The sequence below is a fragment of the Rhinolophus sinicus genome, chromosome 3 (assembly GCF_057876585.1).
Source record: "Rhinolophus sinicus isolate RSI-liver-muscle chromosome 3, RSI-T2T, whole genome shotgun sequence".
In the NCBI taxonomy this organism is placed as follows: domain Eukaryota; kingdom Metazoa; phylum Chordata; class Mammalia; order Chiroptera; family Rhinolophidae; genus Rhinolophus; species Rhinolophus sinicus.
Window position 1 is genome coordinate 172,653,371 of NC_142503.1, and position 18,305 is coordinate 172,671,675.

Here is an 18,305-nt window from a genome sequence, read left to right on the forward strand (position 1 = left end):
TTTAAAAAAATCCCCATACTTTAAAAAATAATAAAGGAACTACAGATAGTCCCCGTCCAGAGAATAGTTTGAATTTTAAAAGCCACCACTTACTCATTCTCAAAAAGCTGCCAGTCATTCTGCAATGTGCTTTGCATGCATTCGCAATCTTCACAATAATCTGACAGGTATTATTACTTTCCTGTTTTATAGACAGATAATGAAAGTGAAGCTTAGTGAGGTTACTTGTTCAAAATCCTACAGCTAGGAAAAAAATTGTATTTTATACACACATGGTCTGACAATTAAGTTTGTGAACTTGTTGCAATGATGTTACTAACCTTTTTTGACACCAGAGGAATTATTCATTATGAATTTGTACCAACTAGACAAACAGTTAACCAAGTTGACTATCTGGAAATGCTGAAAAGGCTGTGTGAAAAAGTTAGACAACCTGAACTTTTTGCCAACAATTCATGGCTCTTGCATTAAGACAATGCACGAACTCCTATGGCACTGTCTGTGGGGGAGTTTTTAATCAGTAGACAACTGTGTTGCAACCCTCCCTACTCACCTGATCTGGCCCCCAATGACTTCTTTCTTTATGCCAAGATAAAGGAAATATGGAAAGGAAGACATTTTAATGGCATTCAGGACATCAAAGGTAATACACTGACAGCTCTGATGGTCATTCCAGAAAAAAAGTTCCAAAACTGCTTTGAAGGGTGGACTAGGCGTCAGTGCATAGCTTCCCAAGGGGAGTACTTGAAAGGTGACCATAGTGATATTCAGCAATGAGGTGTGTAGCATATGTAGCACTTTTTCTAGGATGAGTTCACGAACTTAAGTGTGTGTGTGTGTGTGTGTGTGTGTGTGTGTGTGTGTGTGTCTCTGATCACTGTGGTTGTAGTACTGAAAAGAGAAAATATGGGTGGAAGATAGCCTATTGCATTAATCCAGGCAAAAGATGATATCTTGGAGTATGGTGGTAGCAGTAGGGTTGGTGAGAAGTGGTTAGATTCTGGATATGTTTTAAAGGTAGAAATAAAAGGATTTCTTTACAGACTGGATGTACAGTGTGGAAGAAAACCTGAGCAACTGGAATAGTGGCATTACCATATACTGAAATGAATAAAACGAGAGAAACAAAAAGTTCTGACATGTTAAAGTTTTAATGCTCATTAGAAATTCAAATGGAGATGTTGAGCCAACAGTTGAATATATGATTCTGGAGTTATGTCAGAAGTTCAGGCTAGAGATAAATTTAGAGTTGACAGTGTGTAAATGAAATTTAAAGCCACTGAGCCCAGATGCAATCATGTAGGGAATAAGTAATAAAGAACATGATGAAAAGAATAAGGGCAACTAATGTATATAATGCCTGGCACGTTAACACTTTACATATGTAGACATAGTTAGTCTTCACAATCATTGTAAGAGGTAGCTATTTCTATTACGTGCAATTTATAGATAAGGAAATTGAATCTTGGAGAAATTCAAAGATTTTCTTCTGATCAAACAATTATCGAGTGGTAGAGTTGGGATTCAAATCCAGGCAGAGAGAAGTAAAATGTTGAATGTTAGAGCCCTGGGACACTCCAACTTTTAGCATTCAGGGAGATAAAGAAAAACCAGGAAAGGAACCTGAGAAGGAGGTTCCAGAGGATAGAAAGAGAAACTACAGTAGTGTTTTAAGCACCCAGAAGGCAAAATGGAGAAAATGCTCAATGGCACCAAATGCTTGCTGGCAGGTCAAGGAAGAAGAGGACTGAACATTGACCTGTTGCATTTAGCAAAGTGGCTCTAACAGACGACATTGATAAAGGTGTGCTTTGAAGCAGTGGTGGAGTTAAACCTTAATCAGGGTTAGTCCAAGACAACATAGAAATGACATCAGAGTTCAACTCTTTGGAGTTCAGCACAGATACCACTCCCGACCAAGTCACAGATATTCACATATGGATATGAATTAAAGCAGCAGCTGAGATTTGTTACACAAACAAAATAAAGATTTGATTGGGAGCTTAGTGAGGAAAAGACATGGGTAATTTTATAGCCCTTTTTAAGAGAACAAACTTAACTTCATTTCTCTTGGCATTCAGTCTTGGCCTTTCCTTCATTAGAAAATTTTCCAAGCTCCAAGTTTGCCTACCTCCTCTCTCCAAAATAAAAATTATCCTGGACCATATTTTATTTGTCTACACATGCCCAGCCTAGCAGAGGACCACCTAAGATGGGTCCAAATAAAAGTGTGATAAATGACTAACATCCTAAATATTGAATATGATATTCTGAAATTATTTTGACTACTTGCTGTTCCCATAATAAGCCCATGCTTTTCTCTGTGTACACCCCTCAGTCATTCAAACTGACAAAAAGTTTTATGTCTATCTTTTACAGCCGTGCATAATATCTTGGTTTTCCTTTTATTGTGGGTATTTTCGTAATAGTTTATTCTCTGTCCCTCTCCCTCTCCTTCCTCATTAGATAGTAAAGCTTCTCCTAGTATAAGACTTTACCTTTCTTTGAGTCCACAGAGCACCTCATTTTCATTTACTGTATTATATTTTAGTTGTATGGACTTGTCTCATCTTGTCCTTTCCCCACCTTACTTAATTCCTCCAGGATAGGGATTGCCACATGTTTCAGTTCCCTGCAGCATAGTACTAAGCACATAGTACTAAGCACATAATATACTCAGTATATTATTTTTTTGAATTAATGCGTGACTATATACTAATGTTAATTGAGTTGAATGATACTGGCCTGTATGGATGGTTACTGATGCTAACCGCAGACAGTGGGACCTCCCATTCCACATGGCAAAACTGCATAATGTTCTTAGCTTAGGGACAAAATCATTTCAGCTAGAGTTATGAAAGGTTAAGAAGTGCTACAAAACATCAAAATAATAATAATAACTAAGCCCAATTAAATTAGAAAAGTTCATGGTTTGTTGATTTGCTTTTTGTCTTTTTGGTATTTAAAAAAATTTAAATACTTAATAATTAATGTACTTACTAACTTGTTTCATAACTTCTCTTATACCTGAATCAGTCAGTATTCTTCTTTTAATTTACATTATTTCTGATCATCTGGTTCATATAATTATCAATGATTAGGCTATCAATTCAGTTATGAAATCTTTGGCTTTCACTAGTACATAGAGATGATAAAACCAAAGGGATAGAATAGCCTTAAGGATTTCACATATAATAGTAAATGGCATACTCTTGAAAACTGAGATTTCAGACCTGTTGCAAATGGCTGAAACACAATATTAATATGTTTCCCTCAAGCCTTTAATGAAATAACACAACATTGTATTACATACCGGTAAACATGTAATAGAGGCTACTGGCAGATGATGGGTTAAGTATATGCCAAGATGAGGAAGGAGGAAGCATATTTACTATGGTTACTCTCTACCCTACACTTGATTTTACAGTGTGGCTTTCACTACTCGCCCAAAATACTTAGTTACAAATTTACCAGGGTGACTCAGTTGGTGAACTACTTTGTGACAAGAATGAACAACTCTTCTGAGGGGGGGGGGGGGTTAAGCTACAGATGACCTATCCTATTTCATTCTATTTTGGGATGCATATCATATTTTTAAACTCCCCATGCTATCATGTTAGATTTCACATGAAGAGGCTACCAGAATCTTAAAACTAGAAAAAAAATTAAAAACGTAGTTAACCTGTTACAGATGAGAAAATTTAGGCCCCGGGAGACCTGAGTCACACATCTAAATCACAGAACCAGTTAGCACCAAAGCTAAAACTCAAATCTAATCACTTTACATCCAGTTTCTATATCTTCCACTCTTCCAGCTACCTTCGTTTTTTGCATACAAGGCCAGTAATTTGAGTGATTTGGGGATTCTGAGAATGAGAATAAGCTTCATCAGAGAAGAAACTTTTTATTTGCTATAGGGTCTGCCCTCTTTTAAAGTGAAAATACCTTTAGGGAATAAAAATAATAACTAGCATTTGTATAGCACTTTACAAAATAATTTCCACATGTTTTGAAATCAGTAGCTGCTATCTCAGATCTCAGATGATCACAGATAGTGATCTTTTTTATTAGGGTGCGGTCCTGTCACAGAGTCCAAGCAGCTGGAGAAGCAAGGCTCGGTAGCTAGAGGGTTCATTTAGGTAGGGGTGTTAACGCAAAATTGCTTGGGATCAGCCAATTGGAATGTATGGGTAATGAGAGACTCTTTTTAAAGAAGCCATTTCTTTGAACAGCTAGATCAGTGGTTCTTAACTGGAGGTGACTTTGCCCCCTACGGGACTCTTGGCAATGTCTAGTGACATTTTTGATGGTCACAAATGGGGGTAGTGGTGTTATTGGCATCTAGAGGGTACCACAGAGAGACCAGGGATGCTGTTAAACATCCTGCAGTGCACAGGACAGCACCCACAACAATGTGGTTCAAACGTCAATAACCCTGAGGTCGAGAAATCCTGAGCTAGAGAAAGAAAAATTCATTGAGCAGCTGGAGGACGCTGCTTGAATTATTATTTTATGCATTTTAGAACTTAGAAAAGGTCACACATTAACCTTTTGCCCCCATCTTGGATATAGCCAACAGTTTCTAGGGAATTCAGGAGATTGTTTATGTGGATTTCCTTGCACTGGATGGGGGTTGGCCCAGGTAACCCTAAGTCCATTCACTCGAGTTTTGTGAAACAGCTGTGGCCCTTGGTGTCCACTTTGTGTTTTCAGAACTCGGTCCTAGCTGGCTAGCTTTTTGGAGTCTTCTGCGATAGCAGAGAATTCTTCTGTGGGACGCGACACATGTTCAGGTGTTTAAATATGTCATGGTTCTTTCTAAAACAAGTGTTAGATTGTGTGCCGTGCTTCACAGGACTAGAGGAATCGCCTCATGGGGAATTGGAGTTTCTTCAGGAGTGGACAGTCATCCAGCGAGGTAAGAAGAGTCAAGGACTGGAGAACGTCAGCCGGCTCCCGACTACCTCTCAGGGAAACCTCGGACTCCACACAACCTAGCCACCAGGCTCAAACACAAAGCAATTCTCGAGTGCCTCAGAGCCCGAAGCAGGTCGCCTTTTATACTTCGAGGCGCGCAAGAGCGCGCGACCGGCCGCTCGGAGCTGTAGAGCCGACCAATGAGTGAGCCCGCTCTCCCAGCCGGCTCGGGATTGGGAGAACCGCGCCAGCCTCTCTGCCTAGCAGCGGGCGGGGCGCGCCCAGGAGAGACTGGGATAGGCGCGCCCGCTGCGCCAGAGTCCCGGGGGCGCGTGCGCGGTCTCGCGGCGGCCGCGGGGGCCGGTCTCGCGCGGTCTCGAGGTGGAGTCGCTGGCGGCGGCGACGGCGGAGACTGGCGGTGGGGCAGGGGCGGGGACTAAGGATTGTGAGGTGGGGAATCGGGAGTTTCTGGATTCTTTATCCGGTATTTTAAGTGCCGCCGGGGAGCTGTCGTTTCTGCAGTGTTTAGGAACGGCCGCGGCGGGAGGATAGGTGGCCGCTGTGGTGCAGAGGTAAGAGGCGGACCAGCGGCGGCTTGGTGTGGAGGTCTTAATCAACAGGTCTCCCGGAGCGCGGCGGGGGAGGGGCGGCCGGGCTTGCCCCCTCCCCCACACGCTGCGCGCAGGGCCCGGGCAAGACCCGAGGCGGCTCTGCGGGCTGCCCCAGGCAGCGGGAGCGGCAGCCGGCCGCGGGGGGTGTGAGCTTAACCTTTGTCCCCTGAAGGAACGCTGCCTGGCGGTGCCCACTCCCTGTGTCTTGGCGAGGGACCCTCCTTGGCGGGGCTCCTGCCCGTCCGGGCCGAGTTGCAGGGGGCGCGGCAGGGTCTCGCCTGTCCTCCGAAGCCTGGTCCCCGAGTTCGGGACTCCCAGGAGTCCCTCCAGGGCAGGTCGGGAAAATCGGCGGGGCGAACACTTTCCTTTAGAAGACGGAATGTAGTCAGCGTTCCTCTGCCTGACTCAGCTCCTGGTATTCAGCTGGCTGGTTGCGTTCTTGAAACAAACAAACAGTTCTTACTTCCTTGTCACCACTTTTAATAAGAGAAGCCTCGTCTCGTAAATAGTTTCTGATAATTTACTCTAAATTTTCAAGATGTACTTTGAAGCCAGTAAATTGTTGTAAGCTGCATTTAATGAAAGGCGCTTTGAACAATCTTTGGTGCAAATTATGTAACTTCCTAATAATAATAACTCACCTTATGTTTAGTTGATTGACATACAGTAATGTGTAAGGAATTTAGGTTTCGGTCGAAAGGTTTTTGTTGGCAGTTGGCGCTAAACTTAAAATCTGATAGCTGGGAGCTTTATAGAAGTGGTATATAGTGTGTGTTTTGTCTCCGTACTTGTTTAGAATTGTAAGAATTTAGATTTGGAAAACTTCTAGAACAAGAATTTTGAAATTTTGTATTTCCTGACAATGTGAAAGCGTTAATATTTCTAACTTTTAAAGTAATAATCATGTTTTAATGATCGTATTGTGCTTTTGGATTATACCAGAAGTTAATAACCTATTAAATTCTACAGTAGGAACAAATGATATGTTGGTTATTGGTCTTTTTGAAATATAAGTATTGGTGGTAATGAAATTGTTAAATAAGCTGTTTTGGGGTTATGAACTAATAGTTTTTACTAGATCCCCGTGGACATGGCTTATTACACGTTTTTAAAGGATCTTTATTGTAGCAGGCTGAAGCTATTAAATTGTAATGTAAGGTCTTTATAGCTGAAATAGGCAAAAATACGAAAAGCAATTCATCGTTTTATCTTTGTTTTAAAAAAAGCAAGTGAATGTTATGTACTTGAATAACTTTTGGCTAGACAGAGCTGGACTTGACGAGGGCCTCAATAATAGTAACTTGTTTTAGAGTTAAAATGGGACAGGAAATGTTCTACCTGGGGTGACCCAAGTCAATAGAGTGGATTTAACTGTTTCTGTTTTCTGAATTACGATCTTGATTAAAAAGCTCATCAAAGATATACCAAAAAATTTGGTTCATTTTATTTATCAATATACTAAGATGTTCTATTTCTCTGATAGTTTCTGATTTCAGGGTTTCTGGGGGAAAATTTCTTGACATAGATGCTTTAGAATATAATTTTTAATTATATACTTTCTGAATCATAGAATTGTTGAGTTAGAAATAATCTTAGTGGTTGTATAGCCTAACCTCTTCATTTTCCAGGAAAAGAGTTAGGTAGTCCGTAGTATGACTGCTAGTTAGTTGGCAGGTTTGGAACTAAAACACTTGTCTCCAGATTCCAAGTATGGTGCTCTTTTCCACTCTACATTGTTGTTAAATAAACCAGTAAGTTACCCCTCTCAAAATCATCTATATGTAGCCAGCGGGGTTGATTCTTTCCTTTACTCATTTTTTTCCTTTCTTGTTTGAATAACCACTAGCCACAATTAATTCATTCCCCTGCTGGAGGGGTTTTTTTTCAGTTTTTTCAATATTTCAAACAATAATAGTCAATGACTATCCTATGCCTGTCTCCTTGAGCACATGTGTGAAGGTTTCCCTAGAATGTAAATTTACCTGTAAGTGGAATTGCTGGCCTATGGGTTGATGTGCATTTTCAATTTTACTAGCTGCAGCCAAATTATCCTCTAAAGTTGTAACAATTTACATTCCTGCCAACAGTAGCTGAGTCATCCTTGCCACACTTGGAATTGTCAGATTGGCATTATCAGATTTTAAAATCTCTGCCAATCTGATGAGTGAGAGATGATGTATTTGTGTTCTTTTTTTCAAAAAGACTTTATTTTTCATTTATGTGAAATGAAATGAACTCTTTTTGTTATACAGTTGTTTTGACAAATGCATAAAGCTGCGCAGCTACCAAAATCAAGATACAGAACAGTTCCAGCACCACAATTCCCTTGAGCTGCTCTTTGTAGTCAGTCTTCCCTCCACCCTTAACCCCTGGCAACTAATCTGTTGTCTTTCTCTGCAGGTTGTTTTTCTGGAATATCATATAATGAAATCATACAGTATTTAGCATTTTGAGTCTGATTTCTTTCATTTAGCATAATACATTTGAGTGTTCATCCATATTGTTGAGTGTATCAGCAGTTCCTTCTGTTTTGTTGCTGAATATAGTATTCCATTGTATGGATGTACCACAGTTTGTTTATTCATCCACCAATTGAAGGACATTTGAGTTATTTTCAGTTTTTTTTAAATTATGAAAAAAGCTGCTATAAATCTTTGTGAACTTTTTTTGTGTGAACTTAAGTCTTCTTTCTCTTGGGTAAGCACTTTGAAGTGGAATTGCTGGTCATATGGTAAGTGTATGTTTAACTTTATTAAAACTCTGTGGTAGGCAGAATAATGGCCCACAAGAGATGTCCTAATCCCTGGAACCTGTGAATAAATTAGATTACACGGCAAAGGTGAATTAAAGTTGCAGCCATCTGCAAAATAAGCTCTTGAAATCAGATAATGTGAGTTCTCCAACTTTATTCTTTTTCAAAATTGTTTTAGCTATTATATTCCATGTTAAGGTTGCTAATCAACCGACTTTAAAACACGGAGATTATCCTGGATTATCCAGGTGGATGCAGTATATCACAAAGGGCCTTAAAAGGGAAGGAGAGAAGCAGTAGAGTGAGATAAAAAGATGTAACAACAGAAGCAGGGCCAGAGACGTGCAATTTTTGGTTTTGAGGATGGGGGATGAGGCTAGGGGGATACATAAGCTAAGGAATGTGGTGGTTTGTAGAAGCTGGAAAAGCTAGGAAATGGATTAACCTTTAGAGCCCCCAGAAAAGAATGGAGCTCTGCCAACACCTTGATTTTAGCCCAGGAGTCCTGAGTCAGAATTTTAACTAACAGAAATGTAAAGTAATAAATTTGTGTTGTTTTAAGCCACTGAGTTTGTGGTAATTTGTTACAGCAGCATAGGAAACTACTGGGGGTGCCAAAAAAAATGTATACAAGTGGACACTGGTCAACGTTGTTCAAGCAGTAGTTCGCCATAATCAGAAGGGTCTGGACACTGATGGTAACCGCTTTGAGCACCTCTTGTCACTGTAGAAGTCAAACGTGACTTGTATTCATCTTTTGTTATTGGTATATAGTGAGTATTACAATTTCAATACAGTTTTCCTTTCTTAAAATGTGTATACATTTTTTTTGGCACCCTCTGTATATGCTGTAAAGCTGTTTTCCAAAGAGGCTGAACCACTTTGTAGTTCCATCAGCAGTGTGTGAGTATTCCGGTCACTTTACATCGTCATCAGCACTTGGTATGATAAATCTTTTTTAATGTTGGTCATACTAATAGGTATGTGACAGTATCTCATTGTGGTTTTATTTGCATTTTTCTCATGACTAATGATGTTTAGCATCTTTTCATGTGCTTATTTGCCATCTACTGTATATATCTTCTTTGTTGAAATGTCCAAATCTTTTGCCCATTTTAAAATTGGATTTTCTTATTGTCGAGTTCAGAGATTTCTGTATAGTTCTTTGTCAGACATGTGATTTGCAGAGATTTTTCTCCCAGTTGTGGCTTGCCTTTTCTATTCTCTTAACAGTGTCTTTTGAAGTACAGAAGTTTGAAATTTTGATGAAGTCCAAAGTATCCGTATTTTCTTTTATAGATCTTACTTTTGGTATTGTATCTAGGAACTCTTCTAAGTCAAAGTCACAAAGATTTTCTCCTATGTTTTCTTCTACAACTTTTATGATTTTATATTTTACATTTAGATTTATGTCCCATTGTCAATAAATTTTTGTATGAAGAGAGACGTTTGGGTTGAGGCTGAGTTTCATTTGTTTTGTTGTTCCATTACCATTTCTTGAAAAGACTACCCATTCTCCATTGAATTGCCTTTGTCTCTTTCTAAAACCATTTGACTACATTTGTGTGGGTCTATTTCTTGGCTCTTGTGTTCCATTGAACTATGTGTCTATCCTTGGCCAATATCACAGTGTTTTGATTACTAGAGCTTTAAAATAAGTCTTGAAATTAGATTGTGTGAGTTCTCCAACTTTATTCTTTTTCAAAATTATTTTACGTATTTTAGTTCTTTTGCCTTTCCAAATAAATTTTCAAATTAGCTTGCTGATATCCACAAAAAGTTCTGCTAGGATTTTGATTGGAATTGTGTTTAATATATAGTTCAATTTGGGGATAATTGATATCTTAACAAAATTGAGTTTTCCAATCTGTGAACATGGTATTCTCTCCATTTATTTAAGTCTTTGATTTCTTTCATGAGTGTTTTTGAATTTTCAACATATAGTTCCTGTAAATATTTTATTAGATCTGTGCCTAAGTATTTCAATTTTTTGGTTCTATTGTAAGTGGTCATTAAAAAAACCTTGTGTTTCTAATTAGTTATTGCCAAGATACAGAAATACAATTGATTTTTGTATATTGACTTTATATCCTGAGTTTATTATGAATTTGTGTGTGTGTGTGTGTGTGTGTGTGTGTGTATTCCTTGGATTTTCTAAGCAGTCATGTACCTGTGAATAGAGAAATCTTTATATCTTTCTCGTCTGTATGGCTTTTATTTTCTTGACTTATTGCACTGGCTAGGACTTCTAGTGAGATGTTGAATAGGAGTGGTGAAAGGGAACATCCTTGCCTTGTTCATAATTTTAAAGGGAAAGATTTCAATCTTTCATCTTTAAGATATGTCAGCTGTAGGTCATTTTGTAGATTCTCTGAATCAGGTTAAGGAAGTTTCCTTCTGTTCTGAGGTTGCTGAGAAGTTTTTTGTTGTTATTGTTGTTGTTTAATCATAAATGAACACTGAATTTTGTGAATTGTATCTATTTGTCAAATGTATCTATTGAGGTGATCATGTGGATTTTTTTCTTTATTCTGTTAATATGGTATTAACTGTGTGATTAGTTAGTGTACTGACTAATTTTCAAATGTTGAACCAGCCTTGTATGTTTCTGAGAATAACTCCAGAGAGTTGTTTCAAACAAAAATCAAATTGAATTTTTTTTTTTGACTAATATACGTTAACATGTGTTCTTAAAAATGGAGGATATTGAATGAAAGATTTTGTGAACTAAACTATAAAGTCAGAGGACTCAAGATATTCACTAACAATTATGTAAATTTTACATATTGGTAGACTTAAGTTTTCTTGAGTTTTACTAGAGTTTATAGAGTTATACTAGAGTTTGTAGACTGTACTTTACCACTAGAAAACTCTTGTTTAAAATTAATTACTAAATGAAGAAAGAAAATGTTATTTTTGTCACTGTAATCACACATTCTTCATTCTGGGTTAATTTAAGCAAGTTGTTTAAAAGTATTTGGATCGTAAAGTATATTTTGATTGAAGATAAAATAATTGAATTTTTTTGCTTGGAATAACAATAGTAGAGTTTTAAAAACAACAACAAAAACGGGCTTCCTCACACCAGAAAATATGTAGATCTTTGAGTAATTAGATAAATGTTTGGCTTGATCAGAATAGAATCAATTCAGTGAATATATTACATCAAAATGTGTTAAGTGAAAATATGAAATAAAGTACTTGTAAGAAAAAGCAACACTCTGTTTTGCTATAATGAAAAGTGTGGGTGCATTGTAAAAAGGTGCATCTTCATTAAATATATTTAATATTGTGAATTGTGAGGTTCTTCTTCCATCAATTCAGACTACAGAAGACAGTGTAAGAGGAATAAGGGTTCGGTAACCTTATCATCAAGCTCTTTAATTATATCATTTTTATAAATTTGGGCTTATCATATGATTTAACCATTATAAAAATTCAAGGAATTTGGCCTTTTGTCTCATATAATTTTAAAGTTCCTTCTTGGGCTAACAGTTGTCTTTTGAAAGACCCTAAACGTTGAAGTTTTGAGACCACTAAGGTTCTTGATGTTTTTGATCCTTTAAGGCAGGGGTTGACAACTTTCAGTAAAGGGAGACATACTAAATATTTTAAGCTTTGTAGGCCATATCATTTTTGTTGCACGTTTTCAACTTTGCTCTTACAGTGCAAAGTGCAAATGAATGTGACTATGTTCTAATAAAACTTTATTTATAAAAACAGGGTGTGCTTGATTTGGCCTGTGGGTTTAGTTTGCCTACTTTTGTTTTAGGTAAAAAGTCAGCAGGAGAAATGAAAATAATTGTTGTAATGTAGTCAGCTGAGTTGGAAAGTTCATGAAGTAATTCCCTGCCACACCTTTACTTTCCTTATCTATAATATGTAGCCACCTCGGAAGATGATTGAAAAGGTTAAAATAAGGTTTGGAAGACACTGAGCAAAATACTCTGACACATAGTAAATACTTAATAAGTATTTGCTTCCTCCCCCGCCCTCTTGTTTTATGGCTGCACAATACTTTGTGACAAATCGACAGATGTGAAATAATTAAGGAGATTCATTCAAGTTTTTGACAGTTTTTAGTATACCTAATTAGTTATTCCGAATTTTAGAAATTATAACTATATTTAAAGCTAAATTGTCCTTTGAACTATGCTTCTTTTGATAAAAGTTATAACTCTTTGGCTTCACAATAGTATCAGAAACTTGACATCAAAAAAACTGAGACTTCGTGTTGAAATATAGTTTCATATTTTGAGGGTTTTACATTGTACCAGAAAATGTTTGATGTCACTTAAAATGTATTAGAATACTTTGATTTGACCTAACAACTAGGCTTTCTATATTTTGCTTGTTGCTTCAGGCATTAAGACCGCATTCATTTAAAATAATTGACTGGCGTTTGTGAGTGCACTGAACTAGGCTGTGTGCTACTAGGATTTAGTTGCACATAAAGAGTGCCTGTATTTAGGTACTGGTTTTTGTGTAATGTTTGGAGTATAAGTGAAGCTTCAGAAAGTTATTTTTCTGCCTTTCTGAATTTTTGTCATAGAGGTGGATTCAAGATTTTTAACTCCCCTCCAAAAAAAAAAAAAAAATCTACACTCCTTCACAGGTCAGAGGCAGGGATATGTGGCTATTGGAATAATCTTGCCCTGGTAGTTTAGTGTCAGGGCTAGGGTTGGATCTCAAGTACCAGATTCATAATTTTTTTGGTACTCTTTCCAGTGCACCATTGCCTGGTTTGTTAGCGCGATATAACCTGCCTCTGGCTTCTCAGAGATCTAATTTTCTTGTCCCACGCTCTCCGTTTTTTCCCCCTAAAGTTTAAACAGAAGCTGTTGCAAAGTCTTTATCAAATTTTACTGATAAAATTTTGTATTATTTTCAAATACAGTTAGAACTTAGAATATAAGTGTATTATACTCAATGTGAAAAAACTTGCTATTTTTAAACATCTTAAAAATTCTACTTTACATTGGTTATATTATTTGTATGATATTTATGTGTAAGGAATTGGTTTTTCTTTGTCCTACAAGTAATTATCATTCACTTTAGCATAGTTTTGTCTGCCCCAGTTTTCCTGACTAGTTCACAGAGAAAACTATATATTGAATTGGGGGGCAATATAGAGAAGTATTGGATGAAGTCACTGCCCTCAAAGGTCTGCCTGAGAAGTAAGAGTGGATGACAGTCCCATAGAGATTAGTCTGTATTAAGACAGTTTATTAGTTGTTTGAGCAGAATCACAGAATTGCTCAAATAATATGCAAATAAATTTTAGGACTTTATTTATAATGTCATAGAATTGTAACCATTTATTTAAAAAATAATATGCCACAATTTATTTAATACTGTTGGTGGATCTTTGAGTGGTTTCTGGTTTTGCTTTATTTTAAATAATGTTACCATGAATGTTCCTATACACTTATCATGGTGTGTGTGTACTTGTGTTTCTCTAGGGCTGCACTTTCCAGTATGGGAGCCACTAGCCACATAGGACTATTTAAATTAAGTAAAATTAACTAAAATTGGAAATTCAGTCCCTATTTGCTGTGGCCGTATTTCAAGTGCTTGATAGCCATGTATTGACGGTGGCTATGTTACTGCACAATTAGGTACAGAATATTTCCATTGCAAAAGTTTCTGTTGGACATCACTGCTCTAAAGTATATAATTAGGAATGAAATTACTGGCTGACAGGGTGTTGGGCCTGGTCAACTTACTAGATAATGCCAAAGTCTCTTTTCTTTTCTTTTTATTATTAGTTTCAGGTGTACAAAACAATGTACTAGACAGCCAAAGTCCTTTTCAGTGTGATTCATTTTATACTTCCAGCAGCAAACTGTTATTTCTTCAAATTGCCTCACATCAACAACTGTACATTTCAGTTTATCAATACTGGACATGCAAATTTAACTGTATATTAATAATCTTCTGTGAGTCTGATGGTCCTTCGAGTCCTTCCCCTGAAACACTGTTGTGCATATAGTATTGGGATTCGTGGAAAGTAGGTCATGAACCCCCGATCTGCATCTGTAACCCATGTAATTTATCTGAGTACAAGTAACCTGCAGATGTTTTTCAAAATAATGATTCACTTAAGAGTAATCAGTAGATACTTAAGAGTTTATGAAAGGAAATTTTATAATTATTTGCAGGCATCTTAAAGGAATAGTGTTCCTTTCATATTTTACCCTTTTATACTTTACACCTTGTTCTTTTGTACTAAAATTTTACAGCAGCTCATTTGGCTAAATCACAGTTCTTTGTACTTTCCCCTAATTCCTGCCCAGAACTCCATCCCTTGCTCCATCTCTTACTGTGTTATGCAGTCTGCTATATCCTTTGTATGTATTTCTAAATATTAACAACTACATTGCAAGGATGCTATTGTTTTTTATCAGTATTCTCCCTTTTACAAATGAGAAAATAGAGGTTCAGAGAGATTAAGTATTTTATCCAAAGTGACAAGACGAAGGAAAAGAGGTTTAGACTTTTAGGGGCTGTAAGTAGCAAGGATTTGAATTCTATTTATTTGACTCCAAAGTCCTTGGACTTTCCTACTCTGTATTTTAGCCTGCCTTAAGACTTATGTTGTTTAACACTATCTTTTTGGTAAGATTAAAATATTTTTGAGAAAGCTGTCTTTGATTTAATGTTTAAGATGTACTTGAATTCAGATGAAGAACTTTCAATCTGTAAGCTCCTCAACGGTAGGGGCCATATCTTTTTATCTTAGTGTCTCACTGCTTCATATGGCACGTACGTACTAGGTGCATATTATCAATTTGTGCTTTTATCATTTACTTGTTTACACTTTAGTTTTGCTTGTGAGCTTAATATCAGAGGCTTTTCTAACCTAGTATCCTCCTATAACTTATTAGAATTTGAGATTTAAAACAATTCCATTTATCTTACGTCGGCCATAAATGTATTTAATGGTGGATTGAGGGGGGGGTGTATAACTTTAACATGTTCTTGATTAATTCTTCCTATGATGATACAAATACAAACAGGAATTTGCTAATGGCTTTTTCTTGCTTTTCTCCAGGCCCTCCCTGACGGCATTATAGTGCGTGCACCTACAGTCTTTGCACCTGTTAAGTACTCGGGCTATAGAGTCAGACTCGTGCCCAAATACCTTCTTGGCTTTTGTGTGAGTCTGAGCAAGTTAATTTATCAGACTGACTCCTTATCTGTAGAATGGAGATCGTGTTAGTGTCTGATTGAAAGGGCTATAGGGGAGGAAAAACCTTTTTCTCCAGCCTCTTAAGTTTATTCTCTGGGGCCCTACAAATTAAACTGACAAAAGACAGATTAACAAGAGAAATATGTGTATGGAGGCCTTCATAGAAAAGAAAGACCCAAAGAAGCAGTGAGATTGGGCAATAAATTGTGGGACAAGACAAAGTGACAAGACGAAGGAAAAGAGGTTTAGGCTTTTAGGGGTTACTAAATTGTGGGAAGGTAAATATGTGGAGGAAACTAATGGAAGATAATAGTTATTTTAGTAAGGTTTGTTATCCAGATGTAAGTCTGTGCCTTCTCCATTGGTAAGAGTCAACTCAGGATTAAGAGCCCTCTTCTTTGTACAGGAGTAAATGGAAATGTATGTTACCTTTACAAAGGGAAACTTGTGCTTTGCCTGTTAGCCAGGTAGGGGGAGGACAGAGTTTTTGTGTGTGTGCTTCTGCAGTTTCTTAATTGCCTTTATCTCAAAATAATCCTTATGCCCAAGTGTCACATTTTGGGGTAACAAATTCTGGTCCCCTTCAGAGCCTTATTTTGAGGATTGAGATGACATATGAAGAATGGTCAGAGTAATGCCTGGTGTATATTAAGTACTCCAGAGATGTTAGATAAGAAGTGGATAGAATACAAACCTATTTGGTGACATTCACCTGGAATGGCAATAAACTGCATTGTGTTTTAATAAATGTGTTTTGAATAGATAATGTGGTTATCAATAATTTTGTTAAGCAATTTTGCAGGAATTGTGTGAATTGGTTGTCATTAGACTGAGTCAGTGATGAATGATTATAATTGTGTGTTGAGGTAGTTTTATCTCTGAAATAGTGCAAGTCAGTGGGTACCACAATTTTTGTTGCCCGACTTAAAAAACAGCTTACATGTGTAGTGAGATCCAGTTCTCAGCTTTGTCAGTTTCTCTTAGTGACTCTCAAGCATTGCTTTAGGGTGTTTTTCACTAGGTTGTTTTTACTACACATTTTCAAATATTAGGTTGGTGCAAAAGTAATCACAGTTTAAAAGGTTAAAAACAATTGCAAAAACTGCAGTTACTTTTGCACCAATCTAACAGACTTAAAAAGTGACAATAGTTTGCAGACTTGAGTTGTATTACGGTGATTTAAAATGTTACGTTCAGATAAAGCGTTTGTTTAGTTTTACTGATATTAATGTGCTTGTATTAATATTGTGCTTTCTTTTTTTCTCCTTTTGTGTAATGGCTGCATTTCAAATACTCTTTCCTATTAACAAGTTTTCTTAGGATTTTCTTCCTCTTCAGGTAACTCCTATAACATTTTCTGTAGTTGTAGTACAGCACTTATCAAATAGCTTTGCAATTGTGCAGGGATTTTGTTCGTTTGCTTGTTTACTTAATTTCTATACTAGATTTTAAATTTCTTTTTCTTGCCAAGGACTATCCAAGTTTTTGTACCAAGTGGGTACTTACACTGTTGAGTGAAAGTATAATTTAGTAGCCTTTTTAACTGTGGAATTTGCCGTACAGTAGTCCCTCTTATCCACGGTTTCACTTTACGCAGTTTCAATTACCTGTGGTCAACTGTGGTTCGAAAAAATTAAATGGAAAATTCCAGAAATAAACAATTCATAAGTTTTAAATTGTCCATCGTTCTGAGTAGCATGATTCAAGTGCCCACCCAGGACATGAATTATCCCTTTGTCCAGCTTATCCATGCTGTATATGCTACCTGCCTACTGGTCACTTAGTAGCCATTTCCGTTTGCAGATCAAGTATTAGAGTATCACAGTGTTTGTGTTCAGGTAACCCTGATTTTACTTAATAATGGTCCCAAAGTGCAAGAGTAGTGATGCTGGCAAGTTGGATATCCCAAAGAGAAGCTATAAAGTCCTTCCTTTAAGTGAAAAGCTGAGTATAGTATAAGATATTTTGAGAGACCACATTCACATAATTTTTATTGCAGTTATAATTGTCCTATTTCGTTATTAGTTATTGTTGTTAATCTCTTACTGTGCCTAATTAATAAACTTTGTCACAGGTATATATGTATAGGAAAAAATAGTGGATCTATAAGGTTGGGTGCTATGTGTAGTTTCAGGCATCCATGGGGATATTGGAACATATACCCCACGGATCAGGGAGATCTACTATACAGTAATCTTTAAAATTGACCTTTTGTTCCCATTTCTTGTTGCATAATATGCCCCAGTATGTTTTTCTTCCTTCTAAGACTGTCTGGTCAAAATCAGAACGTGGCTCATACCCTCAAGTGAGCAATCCTGCAGCACTAAAAGTTCAGTGGCTTCTCAACTTGGTGATGCTTGTATCTTCCTCAGTCTTCTCAGCTTCTGCTCCTTTCCTGTTCTGATGACACAGCCCTACTTCTGGTCCTGAACATACTCTCCTGTCACTTCTTTAGTCTGGTTTATAGATAACAATAGATATGAATCTTTACTATTAATTTTGCTTAATAACTCTGAAATGGTTATTTGGTGTTTCTTCAGTGACAAGGCAAACTATTCACTCTTTTTTTTTTTTAACGGCCAGTTGTTGAATTGCATACCAATAAGCCATGTAGATAGAGGTAACCATCTACTAATTTACTGACCTTTGGAGCATACTTTTTTCTCTAGTAAGCTGTAAATCACTTGAGGTCAAAAGCTGGAATCTCTTATAATACGGTTTTAGAGACCTGAAACTTGTGACAAGTAATTGAGTAAAGGATTGACACCCAAGATTAAAGGGGATGGAGAAAATCTATATGGACTAGGCATAGAAATAGGTGTCTAGAAAGCAA

General features: G+C 37.0%; 1 protein-coding gene across 5 annotated transcripts in view; it reads left to right on the top strand.

Moving 5' to 3' along the window:
• Window positions 1-5,285: 5,285 nt before the first annotated feature.
• PALS1 (protein associated with LIN7 1, MAGUK p55 family member) overlaps window positions 5,286-18,305 on the top strand; it is a 76,323-nt gene continuing 63,303 nt past the window's right edge. The window contains exon 1 of one of the 5 annotated variants that reach the window (XM_019733672.3): window positions 5,286-5,489. The gene's annotated coding sequence lies outside the window, so the exon portion shown is untranslated. The remainder of the gene's footprint in view (window positions 5,490-18,305) is intronic. The other 4 variants (XM_074327325.2, XM_019733668.3, XM_019733671.3 and 1 more) reach the window with 4 other exon arrangements.